At 42.6% G+C, this 24,241-nt stretch overlaps 1 long non-coding RNA gene across 1 annotated transcript; it reads right to left on the bottom strand.

Annotated features, from left to right (window-relative positions):
• Positions 1-18,061: 18,061 nt before the first annotated feature.
• On the bottom strand, positions 18,062-24,241 carry LOC139568213 (uncharacterized). The gene is made up of 3 exons (XR_011673545.1): positions 24,155-24,241; positions 19,519-19,578; positions 18,062-18,608 (listed from the first exon to the last, which is right to left on the bottom strand). It is a non-coding gene; the product is annotated as an uncharacterized lncRNA (long non-coding RNA).

Genomic DNA, 24,241 nt, shown 5'->3' with positions numbered 1-24,241 from the left:
TATAAAATTTACATAAGTATTCACACTCCTGTGTCAATACATGTTAGAATCACCTTTGGCAGTTATCACAGCTGTGAGTCGTTCTGGGTAAGTCTCTAAGAGCTTTGCACACCTAAATTGTACAGTATTTACACATATATTTTAATATTCTTCAATCTCTGTGAAGTTAGTTGTTGATCATTGCTAGACAGCCATTTCTAAGTCTTACCATAGATTTCCAAGCCCATTTAAGTCCAAACTGTAACTAGGACAATCAGGAATATTAATGTCGTCTTCGTAAGCAATTCCAGTGTATATTTGGCCTTGTGTTTTAGGTTATTGTCCTACTGAAAGGTGAATTTGTATCCTAGTGTCTGTTGGAATGCAGACTGAACCAGGATTTCCTCTAGGATTTTTGCCTGTGCTTGGCTCTATTCCCTTTATTTTTCCCCCACAAAAACTCCCTAGTCCTTACCAATAACAAGCATGTTACCTGTAAAATGATGCTGCCACCACCATGCGTGTTACTCAGTGATGTGTTGTCGGCTTTGCCCCAAACATATCTCTTTGTATTCAGGACATAAAGTTAATTTCTTTGCCACATTTTTTGAAGTTTTACTTTATTGCAAACAAAATGCATGTTTTTTTTTCCTGTACAGGCTTCCTTCTTTTCACTCTGTCACTTAGGTTAGTATTGTGGAGTGACTACAATGTTGTTGATCCATCCTCAGTTTTCTCCTATCACAGCCATTAAACTCTAACTGTTTTATAGTCACCATTGGACTGAGCGGTTTCCTTCCTCTCCGGCAACAGAGTTAGGAAGGACACCTGTATATTTGCAGTGACTGGGTTTATTGATACACCCTCCAAAATGTAATTAATAACTTCACCAAGGGATATTCAATGTTTGCTTATCCCCCCCCCCCCATTTACCAATGCTTTCTTTGTGGTTGAATCTGTGTTTGAAATTCACTGCTTGACTGAGAGCCCTCAGTCAATTTAAAGTGTGGGGTACCGAGATGAGGTAGTCATTCAAACAATCATGTTAAACACTATTCTTGCACACACTAAGTCCATGCAACTTATTATGTGACTTGTTAAGCACATTTTACTCCTGAATTTATTTAGGCTTGCCATAACAAAGGGGTTGAGTAAACTCCTTGTAAAAATGTATGAAAACATAATTCCACTTTGACATTATGTGGTATTGTGTGTAGGCCAATGACACAATCTCAATATAATCTTTTTTAAATTCAGGCTGTAACACAACAAAATTTGGAAAAAGTCGAGGGGTGTGAATACTTTCTGAAGGCACTGTGCATTAACTGCATGCGTAGTAAGCGTAAAATACATGGGCTTTAGTTGTTTTACAATCCAGGGACCATGATAGCAACATGTTAACCATCAGCTCAGTCCAACACATTGGATGTTAAAATTATGGTTTAGATATAGGATAACTGATATGCATTGGTGTTTTGTCTGCAATCATGTTGCCTTAACAAAATTGTTACCTTGTAACATATTTAGATTAACTCCATATATCACGCCGGTACACAGCCATGGAAAGCATCATGGTGAAATGACTTTGGTGTAGAGTTTGTGTATTGTCCTATAGGTTGGCACATTGCATTGATATATCCATGTCTGAAACCATACCTGCCACTGGCTTAGAAACTGAACTGTTAAATGGAAACATGGACAATGACCAATTTTTTTTGACATTGCTTTTATTGTATAGATATTATACACTGTTTACATGTAATTTATTAACTGAGCACAACTAATTATGACAAAAACCATGTTTGACATATTTTCGTTTTGACATCTGTTTTAGATTTCATGTGATCATGTGAGACTGATATCATGGGCCAAATATCTTCCATTAATAACTCTACTTTGATGTATCACTGTGCTTTTAATATATTCAAAGTTCACAAAAGTCTTATTTTATGTTACAAAGCCAAATGTTTCTATTCCAATGAGTCAATCATGTTTGATTGAAGAGATGCATTAATAGTCCGTTTAAAGAGCAACTGAACGTAATAAGCAAATTTTCCTTTTGAAAAGAGGCTGTGTGGTGTCTATGAGTCAAACATTTATTTTAGTGTCAAAATTGACTACAAAGTGTAAATAGGATAATTTGGGTCATAAAGTCAGTCTCGTACAAAACAGAGATTTGTGAGGAAAAAGTTGTATTTCATGGAATGACGGGTACCATAAACTCAACCCCAGGATAACTGTTATTTCAAACCTGTCCACAGCTGGCAGCGCCCAAGTAATCATTAATTTGGAGTGCAGCTGCACGCGACCTGATATAATGTCCATGTTGAATTTGGTTTGACATTAGATATCCTTATGAGGGTAGTTGGGGACCATCAGTGAATTACACAATGTACATGGGACAATATTTTTAAATGCAAATAGCTCCAAATGTCAATGACTTGACCTCAAACCAACTGTAAATTGTTGAAATTCATGTACAAATATTCACAGCAGTTAATGAGACAAAAGGTGTGCAACAAGAAATTTTGGTTCCATTTATATAGTGTAATTTATTGATGGTCCCTAACTAGCCCCACAGATGGGCTATCCAAAGTCAAACCAATTTTTGCCAAGGTCTCACACCAGCTAGCTGAAGCTAATTGGCAAATTAAGTTGACCAGCTTAATAGCTCGGCTAGGCTACTTCCAGACACAATACCTGGTTACACTGTTTCAAGTTATCTAGAAAGGTGAGTGACTGTAACTGTACTGTTCCCGGCAGAGTGAAAGTGCTCCATGTTCGAACACACGCTAGACACCCACATCAAAGCACACCCCCAAAACCCAAATGTCGTTTTCAGTCCTAATGAGGAGAATTGAAACCAAGTCTAAATCGGGACATTCAACATCTCTTAATGTTTTCCTTGATTTCAGAATGCAGTTGTCTTACCCCGACCAACATTTATGCATATGGATAGTTTAATGTACGTAAAATATAGTGCTCCTTACTGTAATTCATTCCTTTCTGCTCAATGGTAGTACCTCTTGGTGTTTTAACAAAATAATCAATTATGTGTTTCAGAATTCCAATTTGATATTGTGTATCTTTTTTTTATTTTTTTTAATGCTCTGTCTTGATGCTGAGCCTTCCACTGTCATGTCTTAAAAATCCGTCTTTAGTGTTTTTAACTATGTTTTCGCTGTTGACAAAATGGTTTTGATCACCCAAGAGTGCTAGAGGAAGCGTCATTCCTTTATTCCAAAACTGCCTTATCCACTAGTCCTGCAAAATATAGCAAAAGTTATTGACAATTTACATTCCAAAAAATTCATCAAATACTGTAGCTTATCTTGTGCTTGTGCAGTATTAGTGCGTGTGTGTGTGGTAATAGTTAAGGTAGTATTGTCCTTGATTATGCATTATGAAAAGGCGTTTCGTTTACAGTAAACTCAAATGCTCAAAAAATGACGGTGTCAAAGTTTGGATAAGTACAGTTTACAAAACCCATTCCACTGTTACGTGTCTTAAGTGTGAAGTTGTACTTTTAGCTGTTAAGTAGCAATATAGTGTGTGTCATTTGGTGCTTGTTTATATAATATTGTATGTTGCAAAACCTGCACTATATCCCGCATATCAAAGACCACAAGCACTATATGATTTTATTTTTCTTCTTCTGTTCGATGTCTTAACTGGAATGTAGTACATTTAGTGCCTTTTGTATTTCATCTACCAACTTGAACACCTGCTCTCTAATTTATTTACTTCCTTCATTGTATGTATGTTTTTTTTATACATATAGAAAAACATAATCCTCTGTATCTGATGATCAATGTTATATAAAAGCCATTTCCTGATTCAAATGTCTTTGTCATTGTTTACAAAGATTGTGTTTTGGGTTGTTTACCAGATGGAATGCTGTCATTCCAAACTTGCTGCGGGGTGAAGTTTCCCCTAGCATCTAGGGGAAACTGTAACCTACTCTTACCCAAACACATTTTGCATGTCAGAGGCCAGCAGCCAGGTCAGCAGCCACACTTGTAGCAGTCTACTGAAACACAATTGGTCAGGTTTTTGGACCAATCACGGCTCGACTGCTCTCTAACTCTTTGACCATAGAGATGAAAGGGGACGGTGAAAGGTGAACGATGGCTGACAAAAATAGAGGTAAGTTGGCTATCTTATCGGGAGAAGTTGCGATGGCGGAAGCAGAAGTGTTGTTTGAAGATGAAAGCGCGCCGAGTGGTTTGTGAGAAAGATGAAGTCCAAGAACAGTGAAGTACAAGAATGGAGCAAAAAGGGCAAACATATGTGGAAAATGAGTCTGATGAATTGTTGCTTGGAGTATGTTGTTTGGATAAGAATGTTCATTTGGGAAACCCTTTTGAAGTCAAGGATAGTGAGGAAGGTGTTGGGAAAAGTGGATGCAGTCAAAGTAACCAGGAGTGGTATGGTGTTGATATTGTGTGTATCCCAAGAGCAAAAGAAGCATGCATTGTGGCTCACAAAAGGATCAATGCAGGAAGTGGACAGCTTTGATTTTCAGAGCAGGGCACTGGTAAAAGGTGTTCTCTGGCATCCTGTTGGACATTGAAAAAACAATATTTTAGGCAAGAAATTCCAGGAGTAGTTAATGCTCGTCACTTGACCCGTATGGAGAATGGGGAAAAGCGAGAAAAGTTTCTGTATTATTGATGTTTGAGGAAGAGTGTATATACCACCTTATGTAAAGCTAGGATATATGAGATCCGCTGTAAGAGCATTTGTGCAAAACCCAATGCAAGAAGTTTGGCCACATGTCAATTGTTTGCAGACAGAAGGAATATGTTATTGAAGAGTCTGAATGTAAAATGTTGCAACTGTGGTAGGGATTATATTCCCGGAGTACCCCGTCAGGGTGAAAGACCACACTTTTCAAATGAGTCATAGTGGGCAGAACAAGCAAGGAGGGGGACAGAGCCAAGCACGAGTGTTAAGTACGCTTCTTGGAGGGAACGCAACACCCTGCTACAACAGCTCCCCGCGGTGTGAAAGAGGTATGGGATTGTAAGTGCGAATAAGGATGACAAAAGGCGGAGAATTTACCATTTACTGGGAATTTATTCCTTCACACGGTAAATTTGGGGAAAAGGAGCGGAATGGAACCAAAGCAAAGAAAGTACATGTCAAAGCCCCCTCGCCTACCTACCCACTACTTACCTAACTTAGCACCACCTGGTGCGCTAACCAAAATACAGGGGGTGGTCCGCCCAGGTCTTATCTAGTGTGCATAGACAGTAAATACTACAGGTTATGCATGCCCGGAGGCCTCTTGCCTAAACACTCCCTAGGTGCCTTCCCCCCTGGGAATAAATGACACAGAATAATCCAAACGTAAGTAAACAATTTCAAGAATAAAAAACACTGCGTCCTATTGACAAACACAGAACATAACCATCAGCTCTCTCACAGCAACAACCAACACAGGACATATCAATCAGTTCTATCCTAACAAAGGAACACTTGCTTTTCTAGCTTCAGAAGGAGACTGTAATAGGATACAGCTGTATCCTCTGACGAGAGGGCGGGGTCAGCTCCAATCATCGATGGGCCCGACCAATCAGCTGCTTGGGGGAATTTCAGGAAGCCATCCTGAAACACACACATACAAACAAAACCACAACACAGAAACTGGGGAACGTAACAACGAGCTAGCAAGATCCTATTGGTGCTGTTTTATCATACATTTGCATATTCAATTAGGGAACGACTACTCTGTGAAGTGCGCATGTGCAATAACTCAATTCGCCTTTACACTCCTAATCAACGGGGTAAAGTCTAGAAAACTTAGTCCACATTGTTTGTAACAGATTATAGTTTTGAGAACAGAAAACTGTATTGAGATCAACGGTTTCATCAATGACAAAATTATCAGAATGTCGGGCCAAAATCCATCTTGTTCCATCTTCTCCCACTGCTGGCTACTGGGTTTCCTCTCACTACCATATTTGTGACTCGTATGTCGTGTGTCACTACTTCACAGGAAAGGCATTGGAATGTGAACTTAAAAAAAAATCTAAATTATTTTTTGTGGCAGAAATGACTTCTGGAACATGTGAACATTCATGTGCTAAAATAACAAACTTGTATGCCATCTGTAAACATGAATAAATATGTTCACTTACAAGTCTAGTTGGTTTAGCCACGGAAAAATTCAGGAACCTTCCCGCTTGCCATGATTGGCTGAGATAATGGATGGGCTGGACATGAGTTTGGTTTGGTCTGCCATGTGACACGCTTCTGTCTATAACATAAGCTGGGTCAGTATGTGTAGGCAATTCTTTCTAATGCAGCTTTTTTGAAAGATATCACATAGAAGAACTGCAAAAGTGATGCTCTCCATTTTCTAGAGGACTGAGTTTTGAAATCAGTGGAATGCCCAGTGGAATTAGAGCATGATAGTTAAGGAGATGGAGAAAATTCTGCCATTTGATTGGAAATATGCAGAGGGAGTCGAAAAGAGAACACACAGAAGGCTGCTGTATAATACACTTGTCTCCGGATTACATCTTCAAATGAAGGGCAACCATGGCATCTGTGACAAAGAGGAAGAAGCATCCATCTGTCACTCCCTGATCTGTTTCACCTGTCCTTGGTAATGTCTCCACCCTCCTCCAGGTGTCACCCATCTTCCCCATTCTCCCCTGTGTATTTCTACCTGTATTTTCTGTCTGTCTGTTGCCAGTTCGTATTGTTTGTCAAGTTTACCAGCGTGTCCTTTCAGCTCCTGCCTTTTCCCAGGCTCTTTCTTTATTGTCCTCCTGGTTTTTGACCCTCGCCTCTGACCCTGTGCCCGCCCGACCTCTCTGCCCGTCCCTGAGCATGCCTCCTATCCTGTACCTTTGCTCCACTTCTGGATTACTGAACTCTGCCTGACCCTGAGCCTGCCTGCCGTCCTGTACCTTTGCTCCTACTCTGGATTATCGACCCATGCCTGCCTTGACCTGTCGTTTGCCTACCCTTGTGGTTACATTAAACATTGTTACTTCACACAGTCTGCACTTGGGTCTTACCTTGATCATTTTCCAGCATATGTGGGTTCGATTACAGGCTCAAAATGGCCAGAAACAAAATGAGCCTGTAATCAAACCCACAAATGCTGATGCTCCATATACTCAACTAGTCTAAGAAGGCCAGTTTTATTGCTTCTTTAATCAGAACAACAATTTTCAGCTGTGCTAACATAATTGCAAAAGGGTTTTCTAATGATCAGTTACCCTTTTAAAATTATAAACTTGGATTAGCTAACACCACGTGCAATTGGAACACAGGAGTGATGGTTGCTGATAATGGGCCTCTGTACGCCTATGTAGATATTCCATTAAAAATCTGACATTTCCAGCTACAATAGTCATTTACAACATTAACAATGTCCACACTGTATTTCTGTTCAATTTGATGTAATTTTAATGGACAAAAAATTTGACCCCAAACTTTTGAACAGTAGTGTATATTTTATATTTGAGATTCTTCAAATAGCCACCGTTTGCCTGGATGACAGCTTTGCACACTCTTGGCATTCTCTCAACCAGCTTCATGAGGTAGTCACCCGGAATGCATTTCAATTAACAGGTGTGCCTTCTTAAAAGTTAATTTGTGGAATTTCTTTCCTTCTTAATGCGTTTGAGCTAATCAGTTGTGTTGTGACAATGTAGTGGTGGTATACAGAAGATAGCCCTATTTGGTAAAAGACCAAGTTCATATTATGGCAAGAAAAGCTCAAATAAGCAAAGAGAAACGACAGTCCATCATTACTTTAAGACATTAAGGTCAGTCAATACGGAACATTTCAAGAACTTTGAAGGTTTCTTCAAGTGCAGTCGCAAAAACCATCAAGTGCTATGATGAAACTGGCTCTCATGAGGACCATCACAGGAATGGAAGACCCAGAGTTACCTCTGCTGCAGAGGATAAGTTCATTAGAGTTTCCAGCCTCATAAATTGCAGCCCAAATAAATGCTTCACAGAGTTCAAGTAACAGACACATCTCAACATCAACTGTTCAGAGGAGACTGTATGAATCAGGCCTTCATGGTCGAATTGCTGCAAATAAACTACTACTAAAGGACACCAATAAGAAGAAGAGACTTGCTTGGACCAAGAAACATGAGCAATGGACATTAGACCAGTGGAATATGTCCTTTGGTCTGGAGTCCAAATTTGAGATTTTTGGTTCCAACAGCTGTGTCTTTGTGAGACGCGGTGTGGCTGAACAAATTATCGCAGGTGTATTTCACACCGTAAAGCATGGAGGAGGAGGTGTTATGGTGTGGGGGTGCTTTGCTGTTGATATTGTCTGTGTTTTATTTAGATTTCAAGGCACACTTAATCAGCATGGCTACCACAGCATTCTGCAGCGATACGCCATCCCATCTGGTTTTGGCTTAGTGGGAATATCATTTGTTTTTCAACAGAACAATGACCCAACACACCTCCAGGCTGTGTACGGGCTATTTTACCAAGAAGGAGAGTGATTGAGTGCTGCATCAGATGACCTGGCCTCTACAATCACCCGACCTCAACCCAATTGAGATGGTTTGGGATGAGTTGGACCGCAGAGTGAAGGAAAAGCAACCAACAAGTGCTCAGCATATGTGGGAACCCTTCAAGACTGTTGGAAAAGCATTCCAGGTGAAGCTGGTTGAGAGAATGCCAAGAGTGTGAAAAGCTGTCATCAAGGCAAAGGGTGGCTATTTGAGGAATCTCAAATATAAAATATATTGTGATTTGTTTTACATTTTTTGGTGACTACATGATTCCATGTGTTATTTCATAGGTTTGATCTCTTCACTATTATACTGCAATGTAGAAAATAGTAAAAATAAAGAAAAACCCTTGAATGCGTAGGTGTTCTAAAACTTTTGAAAGGTATATGTATCATTCTTTTTTACCTCACATTTTTTCCTTTTTGTGGTCTTTATTAACCACCTAATCCATTTATCGTACCTGTACAGTAGGTGGCGGAATGCACGTATAATTGTTGCGAACACCATTACACCAAAGAAGAAGAAAACAGAGGTTAAATTCAATAGTTTTTCAGTAGAGAAACTAGCTAATCAAAGAGCTAGCTAATCAACTATGATTTCAATATTGAAATTGAAGTAGGTAGTTATTTGGTCTTCTGTTATTAACCCTCTACAGTCTAAGCCCTGTCTAAACCGGGGGTGTGGGGGTTCTACTAATCAATAAGGAATTGTTTTAAGGAGGTCATACCAAGGATCATTTAGCTATTATATTTAGGATTTTAAGACTCCTTGAAGTATCAGAAAATGACCTTACTGCTATTAGCCCATACAAATGCATTGAATAACAGATTCACTACCTGGAACAACATATAGTCCCCCCAAAAATCAAAAGGAAGTTTGCTCTGAAGTGTGTTTCCTATATCTAAGAGATATAAGACAGATCAGGAAACCATTTAAATATTTTGTTGATATGTATTTGACCCCTTATTTTTGGAACCAAACAATCTCGAAAAATACTTACATTCATTTTTTTTTAACGAGTACCTGGGGACCTTCAGACGAGTCTTGTCAGACATGTAGATGTTCGTGAGAGTCTCATCTTTCCATAGAGGGGTCATAATATACTGAACAAAAATAGAAACTCAACATTCAACAATTTCAAAGATTTTACTGAGTTACAGTTCATATAAGGAAATATGTCAATTGAAATAAATGCATTAGGCTCTAATCTATGAATTTCACATGACTGGGAATACAGATATGCATCTGTTGGTCACAGATACCTTTAAAAAAAAAATTGGGCTCACAATGGGCCGCAGGATCTCGTCACGTTATTTCTGTGCATTCAAATTTCCATCGATAAAATGCAATTGTGTTCATTGTTCATAGCTTATGCTTGCCCATACCATAACCCCACTGCCACCATGGGGCACTCTGTTCACAACGTTGACATCAGCAAACCACTCGCCCACACGACGCCGTACACGTGGTCTGCGGTTGTAAGGCCGGTTGGACGTACTGCCAAATTCTCTAAAATGACGTTGGAGGCAGCTTATGGTAGAGAAATGACATTCAATTTTCTGGCAACAGCTCTGGTGGACATTCCTGCAGTCAGCATGCCAATTTACGCTCCCTCAACTTGAGACATCTGTGACATTGTATTGGGTGACAAAGCTGCACATTTTAGAGTGGCATTGTATTGTCCCCAGCACAAGGTGCACCTGTGTAATGATCATTCTGTTTAATCAGCTTCTTGATATGCCACACCTGTCAGGTGTATGAATTATCTTTGCAAAGGAGAAATGCTCACTAACATGGATGTAAACAAATTTGTGCACAACATTTTAGAGTAATAAGCTTTCTGTGCGTATGGAACATTTCGGGAATCTTTTATTTCAGCTCATGAAACATGGGACCAACACTATACATGTTGCGTTTATATTTTTGTTCAGTGTAGTCTGTAGGCCAAACCTTAGTGAGAATACCGATTTTCGGGATGTCTCATGGTGTGACATTCACTGCTAGTGAATTGAAACGCATCCAATGCAAAAAATATGATATCTCTTGTTTAATAAACTGACAGATTTTGTTGGGGATTTTATTAATATGCTAATTTGATTTCCGTGGGGCTGCAGAAATCGACTCTAGTGGCTGTTAAGTGAGATTAAATGTGGTTGAGCGAGCAGAGGACGGGTCCTGCTAGTTCACAGGCCAGTCAAGAGCGCAATTTAAACTTGAGAGCTTGCCAGTGAGACTTTGAGCAAGCGGAACATCATTGTCACAGATAAACAACCAAAAATATATTTGACAGTACATATAGAACTGTAAGCAAATAACCATGATTCAAACGTGTGAAACATTTATTCGAAAGCATTAAATTGTTCACCAGCAATAGTCACTTGTCATTGTCAAGTTTTCGCTCTCAATTTCACAGATAAAATTGAATAGGTATACTATACTTTGAGTTGAGTGGAATCTACTTGCTAAGGTTAGCTAGCTAATTGTTAGACGGCAACGTGTGTCTGTAAAAAAGCAGACAGTCAGCTCTAGCAAACACCATAAAACGAGTCCACCAATTGCAGGCAGGATCCAATATTTAGCCTTTGACACTTATGAAATGCTTGTAATTATACTTCAGTATTCCATAGTAACATCTGACAAAAATATCTAAAGACACTGAAGCAGCAAACTTTGTGAAAATTCATATTTGTGTCAATCTCAAAACTTTTGGCCACGACTGTGGTGTCATACCAATGACTCGAGGCTGTAATCACTCCCAAAGGTGCTTCAACAAAGTACAGAGTAGAATGTCTGAATACTTTTGCAAAAACAATTTTTGCTTTGTCATTATGTGGTGTTGTGTGTTGATTAATGAGGGAAAAAACTATTTTACCCATTTTAGAATAAGGCTGTAACGTAACAAAATGTGGAAAAAGTCAAGGAGTCTGAATACTTTCCTAATGCACTGTACATGTCAATCTCTCCTGACTCAAAGTAGAGGAGAGAGTGACTGCATCACTACTTGTCTTTGTGAGAGGTATTGATGTGTTGAAAGCACCAAACTGTTTGTTCAAACAGCCACCACACAGTTCAGACACCACTACATACCCAACACGATATGCCACCAGGGGTCTCTTCTCAATTATGATCATGGCAAGGTGAAAGCAGTGGTGGATTGGCCTCAACCAACGTCCAGGGTGCAGTTGCAACGGTTTCATGGGTTTGCAAACTTCTACCGGCATTTCATTAGGGATTACAGCACCCTGGCGGCCCCCCTCTCGGCACTCACCTCCCCTGTTAAAATGGTCTCCAGCTGTCGACAAAGCCTTTGTGGACCTGAAGCATTGGTTCACAACAGCACCCATCCTCATCCATCCGGACCCCTTGTGTCAATTTGTGGTGGAAGTGGATGCTTCGAATGTTGGAGTGGGGGCCATCCTGTCCCAGCGATCTTCCCAGGACCAGAAGCTTCATCCCTGTGTCTTCCTGTCCCATCGTCTCAATCCTGCTGAGAGGAACTACGATGTTGGCAACCAAGAACTCCTGGCGGTGAAGATGGTGTTGGAGGAGTGGAGGCACTGGTTGGAAGGAGCAGAACAGCCATTCCTGGTCTGGACCGAACATAAAAACTTGGAATATCTCTGTTCAGCCAAGCGCTTCAACTCAAGGCAGGCCCGGTGGGCCCTCCTGTTTACCAGATTCAACTTTACCATTTCCTACCATCCTGGGTCTAAAAATGTGAAGCCTGATGCTCTCTCCCACCTATACAAATCCTCTGCCACACCCTCGACTTCCGAAACCACCAACCAAGAAGTCTGAACTGTCAGATCCCCATATAGGGAACCAGAACCTGCTGAATCTTGGCTATGCACACTGACAGGCTAACACTGCAGCCCAAGTCCATAGACCCCACGGTTCCAAGAACAATACTTACCTTGCAAGCCTAAAATGTCAGAACTCGTACAAGGAACCGCAAGTCAAAAACAAAAGAACACCTGCTGTAACTTGGTAAAGCGCACACGTGCACTGCATAGAGTCTATCAGAGTCAAACCCACAGGAAACCTGCAGTAACCTAGGCACTGGGTAATTGCGTGCTTCCACGGCAGCCCAAGGCTCAAACCCACAGGAAACTGTGGTAACCCTGATAATGCACACTTTACAAGCTGCCTCACCCCAAGGCAACAAAAGGCTCAAACCCACAAGGAAACTATGGTAACCTGTACAAAATGCTGCCTAACATCAACCACCTAACATCGGCCCAAGTTCATAAACCCTATAGGTTCCAAAAAGGCTCAGAACGAGACCTGAGTAGTCTGGAATGCCAGAACTCACACAAGAAACCACAAGTCTAAAACAACAGGGCACCTGCTGTGACTTGATAATGTGCATTCATGCGCCCATTCATCAACTAAGCACAGCAGCCCAAGACTCAATCCCACAGGGGAACTGTGGTAACCCAGATGAATGCGCAATCTGCGCACTGACGGACACCAAGGCAGCACAAGACTCAATCCCACAGGGGAACTGTGGTAACCCGAACACATGCACAACCTGCACTCTGCATAACACCCGCTCCCGGACCCAGCCCTAAGAACACTATGAGCCATACTGGGAGGAGTTACATCCAAGCTATAAAACCTCAAAGGTATGCGGGGAACCCCAACTCGCTGTAGCACATTTTTCACCAATCATCATGCCCATGAACAATGCTCAAGAAGCCGCCACAACCCTAATGGTTGAACACGCACACCGCTAGGCAACCCTTGTCCTTTGCTGTCATATGCCAGGGAGATAGCCTACACAATCCAGTGAGAAAGACGCTGCTTAGAAAACGCCCTACCCCGAACTGATTTAGCGAAATAGACAACAATCTGGTCACAAACGCAGATACCCATGGTCCTATCCATTTATGTCTGTAAAGTACGCACCGGACACAGGCCATGCAATCTCTGTTGTTCACTGGAAGCAAATGGAGGATGTGAGAAAGGGAACAGCTCGAAAGCCAGGGACCTGTAAGGCATAAGCATAACCTTGACAGCAAAAGATGCATTAGGACGTAACCTCACTTTCGAGTTGCCAAGCGCTAACTCCAAACAGGAAAGTGTACTGATAGAGAACCCCAACACGCTTGGCCGACGCCAAGGCCATGAGCATGGCAGTCTTGTAGGAAAGGACCTTCAGGTCCACAGACTTCAATGGTGGCTCAACAAGAGCGTCCAGAACCAAAGCCAGGTCCCAGGTCAGTGCCGTAAGCTTAGACACTAGTCTGAGCCGACGCATGCCTTTCAGAGATGGCTGTCACATAGACCTTCAATGTGGAAAAAGGAAGGCCCTGCTCAAAAAGCTCTTACAATAACATCAACAAATCCACCAAAGAGTTCTGAAAATGAGAAACTCTTCTAACCTGACACCAACCCTCAAACGTGTGCCACTTATGCATGCATGTACAGTGCCTTTATCAAGTATTCAGACCCCTTGGATAGAAAGTTACATGGGTGCAGTTTCTTAACCTCCTTCTTCAGCTGTGAAAGGACCGCCCCTGCTCCAGTGTCCGAGGCGTCCACCTCCACTACAAAGGGACGAGTCGGATCAGGATGAACAAGGATGGTTCCAGAGGTGAAACGTCCCTTGAGCTCCATGAATGCCCTTTCAGGCTCGGGGTCCATCAAAAATGGGTCTGGGACTTGCGGGTTAGGACTGTGATAGGCGCTGCCACCGCACCAAAGTTGCGTATGAAACACCTGTAAAAATTGCCAAGCCAGAGGAACCGCTGGACCTGCTTGAGTTGGTGGGACGGGGTCAGTCGGCGACCGCCTCAATCTTTACGGGGTCCATTTGGATGCCTGCAGTAAAGATAAGGAAACCTGGGATATGTGGAACTCACACTTCTCTATCTTGAAATAAAGTTGACGCTGCAGGAGGCGTCTCAGGACTTGGCGGACGTGCAGTATGTGTTCTGGAAGTGTCTTGGAGAAAATCAAGATGTCGTAGAGGTAAATAAAGACGAACCGATTCAACATATCCCTCAGGGTGTCATTGACCAATGCTTGAAAGAATGCCGATGAGTTCGATAATCCGAAGGTCATGACTAAATACTCATAATGGCCACTAGGATTGTTAAAGAGTCTTCCGCTCATCTCCCTCCCTGATTCTAACCAGATTGTAATTGTTGCAGAGGTCCAGTTTGGTGAAGAATTGGGCCCCTTGGACCAACTCCAATGCGGTGGACATCATGGGGTAGGGGTTAACAATTCTTGATCGTAATATGGTTCAGCCCTCTGTAATCGATGCAGGGACACATCATAATTACCTACCAAGAAGCGATTTCAGGCTATCAATCAAGTTAGAGTAGCTTGTCTAACTATCTTAGTTCAATGGCACAGTCGTAAGGACGATGAGGGGGAAGGGTAGCGGCCTGTCTCTTACTGAAGGTCTCCCGGGGGTCGAAGTATTTGGGAGAGAGAGCGGAAGTCTTGGTCTTCAAGGGATGCAGGAGGACATGGCGAGGCTCTTGGTGGGGGTCTTAGACATTTAGTCTGGCAGTTCTTACCCCAGTGTAGTAGGTGTCCGGTTTCAACTGTACTGGGCAGATGGCAGACAGTGTTTATGTCATCGTGTGGGCGAGCGGTTTGCTGAGTGCCCCATGTTGGCGGTGGGGTTATGGTATAGGCATGCATAAACTACGAACAATGAACACAATTGCATTTCATCGATGGCAAACTGAATGCACAGAGATACCATGACGAGATCCTGAGGTCAATTGTCGTGCCATTCATCCGCAGCCGTTTACATCATGTTTCAGCATGATAATTCACGGCAACATATCGCAAGTTCTTCCATGGCCTGCACCAGACATGTGACCCATTGAGCATGTTTGGGATGCCCTCTGAATCGACGTGTACAACAGCGTGTTCCAGTTTCCGCCAAAATCCAGCAACTTCGCAAAGCCATTGAAGAGGAGTGGGACAACATTCCACAGGCCACAATCAACAGCCTGATCAACTCTATGCGAAGAAGAAGTGTCGAGCTGCATGAGGCAAATGGTGGTCACACCAGATACTGACTGGTTTTCTGATCCACGCCCATATCTTTTTTTTTAAGGTATCTGTGACCAACAGATACATATCTGTATTCCCAGTCATGTGAAATCCATAGATTAGGGCCTAATGAATTTCTTTCAATTGACTGATTTCCTTATATGAACTGTAACTCAGTAAAATCTTTAAAATTGTTTCTTGTTGCGTTTATATTTTTGTTCAGTGTACATTTCATGAATATCATTTTTATTTTTTTATTTTTAGCAAAGACTTATCGATGACCTGGAGCCAGTGCGTTTGGTGACGAATATGTAGTGAGGAGCAGCCAATGAGAGCATACAGGTTGAAGTGGTGGGTAGTATATGGGGCTTTGGTGACAAAACGGATGGCACTGTGATAGACTGCATCCAAATTTCTGAGTAGAGTGTTGGAGGCTATTTTGTAAATGACATCGTCGAAGTCAAGGATCGGTAGGATAGTCAGTTTTACGAGGGTATGTTTGGCAGCAAGAGTTAAGGAGGCGTTGTTGCGAAATAGGAAGCCGATTCTAGATTTAATTTTGAATTGGAGATGCTTAATGTGAGTCTGGAAGGAGAGTTTACAGTCTAGCCAGACACCTAAGTATTTATAGTTGTCCACATATTCTAAGTCAGAACCGTCCAGAGTAGTGATGCTAGTCGGGTGGGCGGGTTGCGGGCAGCGATCGGTTGAAGAGCATGCATTTCATTTTACTAGTATTTAAGAGCAGTTGGAGTCCACAGAAGGAGTGTTGTATGGCATTGAGGCTCGTTTGGAGGTTTGTTAACACAGTGTCCAAAGAAGGGCCAGATGTATACAGAATGGTGTCATCTGCGTAGAGGTGGATCTAAGAATCACCCGCAGCAAGAGCGACATCATTGATATATACAGAAAAGAGTCGGCCCGAGAATTGAACCCTGTGGCACCCCCATAGAGACTGCCAGAGGTCCGGACAACAGGCCCTCCGATTTGACACACTGAACTCTATCTGAGAAGTAGTTAGTGAACCAGGCGAGGCAGTCATTTGAGAAACCAAGGCTGTTGAGTCTGCTGATAAGAATACAGTGATTGACAGAGTCAAAAGCCTTGGCCAAGTCGATGAAGATGGCTGCACAGTACTGTCTTTTCTCGATGGCAGTTATGGTATCGTTTACGACCTTGAGCGTGGCTGAGGTGCACCCGTGACCAGCTCGGAAACCGGATTATGTAGTGGGATTCGAAATGGTCGGTGATCTGTTTGTTCACTTGGCTTTCGAAGACTTTAGAAAGGCAGGGCAGGATGGATATAGGTCTGTAACAGTTTGGGTCTAGAGTGTCTCCCCCTTTGAAGAGGGGGATGACCGTGGCCGCTTTCCAATCCTTAGGAATCTCAGATGATACGAAAGAGAGGTTGAACAGACTAGTAATAGGGGTTGCAACAATGGCGGCGGATAATTTTAGGAAGAGAGGGTCCAGATTGTCTAGCCCAGCTGATTTGTAGGGATCCAGATTATACAGCTCTATTAGAACGTCAGCTGTCTGGATTTGGGTGAAGGAGAAGCGGGGTGGGGGGGATTGGGCCAGTTGGGGGTGCAGAGCTGTTGGCCGGGGTTGGGGTAGCCAGGTGGAAAGCATGGCCAGCCGTAGAGAAATGCTTATTGAAATTCTTGATTATCGTGGATTTACAGTGACAGTGTTTCCTAGCCTCAGTGCAGTGGGCAGCTGGGAGGAGGTGCTCTTATTCTCCATGGACTTTTCAGTGTCCCAGAACCTTTTGGAATTAGTGCTGCAGGAAGCAAATTTCTGTTTGAAAAAGCTAGCCTTTGCTTTCCTAACTGACTGTGTATTTTGGTTCCTGACTTCCCTGAAAAGTTGTATATCGCGGGGACTATTCGATGCTAGTGCAGTACACCACAGGATGTTTTTGTGCTGGTCAAGGGCAGTCAAGTCTGGAGTGAACCTTTGGCTATATCTGCTCTATATTTTTTTAAATGGGCATGCTTATTTAAGATGGTGAGGGAAAGCACTTTTAAAGAACATCCAGGCATCCTCTACTGACGGGTTGAGGTCAATATCCTTCTAAGATACCCGGGCCAGGTCGATTAGAAAGGCCTGCTCGCAGAAGTGTTTTAGGGAGAGTTTGACAGTGATGGGGGGTGGTCGTTTGACCGCGGACCCATAACGGACGCAGGCAATGAGGCAGTGATTACTGAGATCTTGGTTGAAAACAGCAGAGGTGTATTTAGAGGGCAAGTTGGTCAGGATGATATCTATGAGGGTGCCCGTGTTTACGGATTTGGGGTTGTACCTGGTAGGTTCCTTGATAATTTGTGTGAGATTGAGGGCATCTAACTTAGATTGTAGGACGGCCAGGGTGTTAAGCATATCCCAGTTTAGGTCACCTAACAGTACGAACTCTGACGATAGATGGAGGGCAATCAATTCACATATGGTGTCCAGGGCGCAGCTGGGATCTGAGGGGGGTCTACAACAAGCGGCAACAGTGAGGGACTTATTTCTGGCGAGATGGATTTTTAAAAGTAGAAGCTCAAACTGTTTGGGCATAGACCTGTATAGTATGACAGAACTCTTCAAGCCATCTCTACAGTAGATTGCAACTCCGGCCCCCTTCATCAATTCTATCAATTCATCAATCATAATGAATTGATCAAGAAGTTGAAGTCAACACTTTGTTGGTTTCTGATGCAGACGGAATAATTTTGTCACTTGTCAGTACACTTGTAAAAAAAATATTATATAAAACACCATTGTATACAACAGCTAACAATATCTATTCCACAATGCAGTTGTAAGCATGCTAGGTATTCTATATCATACTACAACATCAGTCTAACTGAATATGGATGTTGCGTTGGTTGAATGTTCCAAAATGTTCTTCAGCTGGTGAACCTCTTCTTGTAATAGCAGCTGGTTTAGGTTAATGGCAGCTTGTGTTGGGTTTGGGGACTGTGACTCTGGCTCCTTGTAGACAATCGTCTTGTCCTTTCTGCACTCCACAGCCAGGTAGACAAGCTTCTCGCACACTTTCTTCAAAGCTTCTCACACACTTTCTTCACCTACTGCTTCGACCTGTTGCAGAAGATTTGTCTCCTGGAAAGACATGCAGACCGATCATGAGGATGTGTCACCATACAATAAACCCATGTTCATCTATCTGTAACAAAAAAGGATACAGTAGACTGGTATGTGTTTTGTTACACTTTGAGTCAATAATGGGGCATTGAGACAGGCTGTTAGCAAAGATGTAAAAACGGGGGGCTTGACTTGTAGACAGTCTAGTCATGTATTGTGTATGAGCACCTACAGTTGTGCTGTTGAGTAGACAAGCAATGCCAACAATAGAGTGAATAGGCTAGAAGAGTATATTAACAGCCCCTCTACCCCATGTCAAAGAACTGACTGCAAGTGTGAAAAGTTTGAGGCACACTTGGCTTGTAGACAGTTTAGTCACAAGAGGGTATTGTGCTTTTATAAATAATGTACCTTTGGCTGTCCTGGCTTGTTTCAAAGTCAGATGATGTTGAGCTTGAGTTTATTCCAGGCTGAAAGCTTTCATGGAATGGGTCACAGACTATGTACTAATAAAGCTGGTGTCAAAGTAATCATCATCAGCAGCAGGATTAGTCTTAACCAACATTTTACTACTTTGCCCCCACCAATACACACTCAAACAATGTACGATATCCACCCACCTCCCTCATGTCAATAAATCATGCATACTAACCTTCACATACAATACCCACCCCCAACAGACCCCAGTCAGTCACCCACACCATCCCCTCCTTACTAATACCTCCATTTCTCCAATGTTCTTGCATGAACAATGAACAATCAACTAAGCCTCCATAATACAGAGAAAACTACAGTAGAAGTTGTAGCCTACTTGTAAACACCAACTATAGCAACAAGACATGGACCATGCTTATTCCTAGCTCCAGTATATTTATTTGCTCATCATGGAGTTATGGAAAGATTGAGTAGATTTTAGAAGGTGACTTACACTAGTTCCTGGTGCTGAGCTTAATGTAGATGCCTCTGCAGATGTTGATGGGATCGGACTCTAAATAGAAAAGTCATGTTAGCCTCTGTGGTAGTTAGTTAGCTAGCTAACTGTTAGCTAACGTAGCCTGACGAAGCTAACGTTAGCATGCAAAGTTACAAATCACATCGGCAGATATCAGCTGCCAAATTATATTGATATGCTTTAAAATGTCTAGCCAGCATATTATGAAAGTCAGTAAGCTAGATTTTGGTTTAGATAAACAAATGTAGTTCGCTAGCTAGCTATCTAGGTAGCTACATTACTTCAGGTTGACTTATTTTCTGCTATGCGGATTTTGGCTGATCAGATACCTCCTTCTTTGAAGTGAAGGGGAAAATCGATAGAATAGCATCACTTTTAAACATTTGACTACATGGCAACCACATTTGAGACTTCAGTTCCATTTCGAAATCCTCTCGCTGAAAGTGCTGGCTACAAAGACAGACATTTTTATATTTCTCACACCTCCACGGCGCGGTCCTCCACATCCTAAAATCGTTATGAACTCTGGATATTGTGGTGTGCTTATAACCAGGCCATGTAGCTGGTGAGATGCAGAAACGCTCATATTTGCATTTAAAGAGGAAATTCTACATTTTTATGACACATATGATATGTTAATTACATATTAAAGGACATATACACTCACATGCCAGTTTATAAGGTAAACACATCTAGTACTGTCTTGGGCCCCCACTTTGCCTCCAGAACAGACTGAATTCTTCAGGCCATGGATTCTACAAGGTGTTGGAAACAAGTGTTGCTCATTTGGTATCAATGGACCTAACGTGTGCCAGGAAAACATTCCCCACACCAGTACATCACCACCAACAGCCTGTACCAGGCAGGATGGGTCCATGGACTCAGGCTACTTACACCAAATCCTGAGTCTGCCATCAGTATGACGCAACAGGAACCGGGATTCGTCAGATCAGGCAATGTTTTCCACTCCTCAATTGTCCAGCGTTGGTGATCACGTACTGATAGGAGTGTAACCTGGTGTGGTCGTCTGCTGCAATAGCCCATCCGTGACAAGGATCAACAAGTTGTGCGTTCCGAGATGCTATTCTGCACACCACTGCGCTGTTATTTGTCTGTTTGTGGCCGTTAGCTTGCACGATTCTTGCCATTCTTTTTCGACCTCTATCATTAACAAGTTGCTTTCGCCCACAGGACTGCCGCTGACTGGATGCTTGTTGTTGTCGCACCATTCTCTGTAAACCCTAGACACTGTCATGCCTGAAAAGCCTAGGAAGGTGGCCGTTACTGGATTGATACTGGACCTGGAGCGCTGTGAATCGACGATCATACTATGCTGTTACGTTCCCCAGTTTCTGTGTTGTAGTTGTATTTGAGTGTGTGTTTCAGGATGGTGTCCTGAAATCCTCAAGCAGCTGATTGGTCGACACCATGGCTGATTGGAGAGCTGACCCCGCCCTCTCATCAGGACGCAGCTGTCTCTAATTACCAATGCCTTCTGAAGCTATAAAAGCCAGTGTTCTGTTGTTCAGAAGAGAGAGATAATAGGCAGGCTGAGATCATTGCTGGGAGGAGATCATTGCTGGGAGGAGATCATTGCTGGGAGGAGATCATTGCTGGGAGGAGATCATTGCTGGGAGGAGATCATTGCTGGGAGGAGATCATTGCTGGGAGGAGATCATTGCTGGGAGGAGATCATTGCTGGGAGGAGATTGCAGAAAGATTGATTGTGATATAGAGAATTCAATTGCTGAACTGTGTTGGTCGTTTTTCAGGGAGCTGAGGTTTATATAGTGTTGGTTGTTTCTCCGAAAGCAATTTCGTATGTACTGTTAGTTTGTTGCATTATCAGATAGAGCTTATTTGATGTCCTTGGTTTCTTAGTTTGTTATAGTAATTGTTTGTGATTCTGTTTCATTTGTTCCCAGGGGGGAAGGGGAAGGCACCTAGGGAGTGCTTAGGCAAGAGGCCCGCGGGCATACATATACCCGTAGTATATTCACTGTCTAGGCACACTAGGTAAGACCTGGGCGGACCACCCCCTGTATTTTGGTTAGCGCACCAGGCGGTGCTAAGTTAGGTAAGTAGTGGGTAGGCAGGTTAGATAGGAGAGGGGGGGGGGGGCTTTGACATTTACTTTCTTTGCTTTGGTTCCGTCCAGCCCCTTTTCCCCATATTACTGTGTAAAGGAATAAAATCCTAGTAAACGGTCAATTCTTCCTTTTGTCGTCCTTTCTCACACCTACAGTCCCATACCTCTTTCACTTCACGGGGAGTTGAGTTGTAGCAGGGTTGCGTTCCCTCTTCTCAGAGGCGTGCGTAACATATGCTTAAAGTTGCTTAGGTCACTTTTTTTTGCCCATTCTAATGTTCAACCAAACAGTAACTGAATGCCTTGATGCCTGTCTGCCTGCTTTATATAGCAAGCCACGGCCACGTGACTCACTGTCTGTAGGAGTGATCCATTTTTGTGAACCGGTGGGGTAGCTAATAAACTGTCCGTTGTATAGTGTATAGTTGTAACGGATCTCCTCTTCGTCTGAGGAGGAGTAGGAAGGATCGGACCAATGTGCAGCGTGGTAAGTTTTGGTCATTTCTTAAAAATGCACTGAAAACTAAAATACAAAATAAACAAACCACAACCGAAACAGTTCCGTCTGGTAACTAATACAAAGACAGAAAACAACTACCCACAAATCATAGTGGGAAAACAGGCAACCTAAGTATGGCTCTCAATCAGACACAACGATAGACAGCTGCCTCTGAGAACCATACCAGGCCAAACACATAGAAACAGAAAACCTAGACCTACAACATAGAATATAAACACACAGAACAAAACAGAATGCCCACCCCAACTCACGCCCTGACCAAACTAAAATAGAGACATAAAGAATTTCCATTGAAAGGGCTTTTTGTTCTAGGACTATTCTGTGTCTGGGAAGTCGGCCCAAAATCACTGAACCTCTATGGACAGTACAATCAGGGTCTTGTAAGAAAAAGATCAACTCTACATTTGACTAATACTACAGTATTGTGAGAGGAGTGGCTTACACACCAGCAGGACAACAGCTGATCCACTTGACACAAACAGTGTGTCAGTTTTGAAGGCAAATACTGAATGATGGTGTTCTTAATGAGAGAGAATGACAGTGTTTACAGTTTGGAATGCTCCTTGTTTCCAGAATCCATTATAAGAATCGTGTTAAGGCAAGCTCTAAGGCACAAAAGAATAGCATATTTTTGGTTATAGCCTATACAATCCAAGGAGGATTACAGTTTGGAGAACTTCTTCAAATGGATAATGTGTAAGTCGACAACATGTAACACGAGAGTAGGTAACGTGATTCTGAAGGCGTTCTTTGTAAAAGGTAACATTGCATGAAATTCCACAAAACTTTCCCAGAAATTCCACAAAAGCGAAACAAGGCTCTCTGCCTCTTCTATGTCACAATTGAAGAACCTCGGTTGACATTTGATATATCGACACAGGGAGTACTTGTTATTCCATAATCCAGCTATTGTTTGGGTTCTTTTATTCCATAATCCAGCTATTGTTTGAGTTTATAAGCCTTTGTCTCAGTGTGGTGAAGAGTAGAATAACAACACGTGCTGGTAGATTATGTTATGTCAACTATCTTGCTATTCTGTTGCATTGAAAACTTCAGTTTTTGTATCCGTATTTAGAGTTGGGGTATGCTTGTCTATATTCACAAGTTCTGAAGCTTGAACTGGGGTTGCATGATATGTGTGAAGGAAATCAAATAGTTTTCATGTAATAGTTTACCCCGACTCTAATACCCTTTTCACATTACCATACCACCCAAACCGTACTGTGCTGGCGCAGATCTTTTCACACGGTTCCAGCAACTATGGTGGATGCGTAACCTGGCCATCGCGGGTTACTCAACTCAATTCTGAAAAGGGTCGTCTAACCTCTACTGTACTTCTAACCCCTTGCCTTTTGAACTATGTTTTGGGGGAAGTTTCCCCTAGTTACAGATCTAAGATCAGCTTCCCCTTCCCTAATCCTAAACTGAACCATTTGTGGGGAAAATGCTAAACTGACCCAAGTGTAGGGACTCTGACCCAACGGGGGCAACTTCACCCTACACTACAGATCCTAGCTCACCTTGTTGGTATTGCAGTCGTTGCACCAATGACGTAGAGCTTGCCAGAGCAGCCCACCAGAGCTGCTGAGCTCACAGTCAGCAGTAGAGGAACAAAAGTCCGCCATTTGTTGTTGTAGATGCTCTAGCACTACACACTGGAGAGGCGCTCAATCCCGTTGAAGCCTCTCCCTGCATACAGCTACAACCACAAACATAGGCACACAGCCAAACTTAGTACAATTCTTATTCTACACAGTCTAACATGGTCAAATTGCAAACCAGTCTGCTACAAAGATTTAGCCTGATATGCATTATGGTAGCCTGGTACCAGATCTATTTTTGCCGTATAGACAACAGCACAACCAGATATGGGAACAGGTTAGCATTATGGGAGAAATCCTAAGCGCTCGCAACTCTGACTTGGACTCAATCACACGTGGATGTCAATGATTATGGGGTTTCGTATCCTTAATGGGAGGCAACTGGAACAAAGGAAGGCTTACCTTTCCAAGCAGAGCAGCCATCTTGTGCCTTCTCCTGGCCTCGGCCAAGGAGGCGACGTGGACCGTGGTCCACCAGGGGCATGTACC

The sequence above is a fragment of the Salvelinus alpinus genome, chromosome 1, assembly GCF_045679555.1.
Source record: "Salvelinus alpinus chromosome 1, SLU_Salpinus.1, whole genome shotgun sequence".
NCBI lineage: Eukaryota > Metazoa > Chordata > Actinopteri > Salmoniformes > Salmonidae > Salvelinus > Salvelinus alpinus.
The sequence above is the reverse complement of the archived record's forward strand: the minus strand, read 5'-3'. Positions and strand labels throughout refer to the sequence as shown.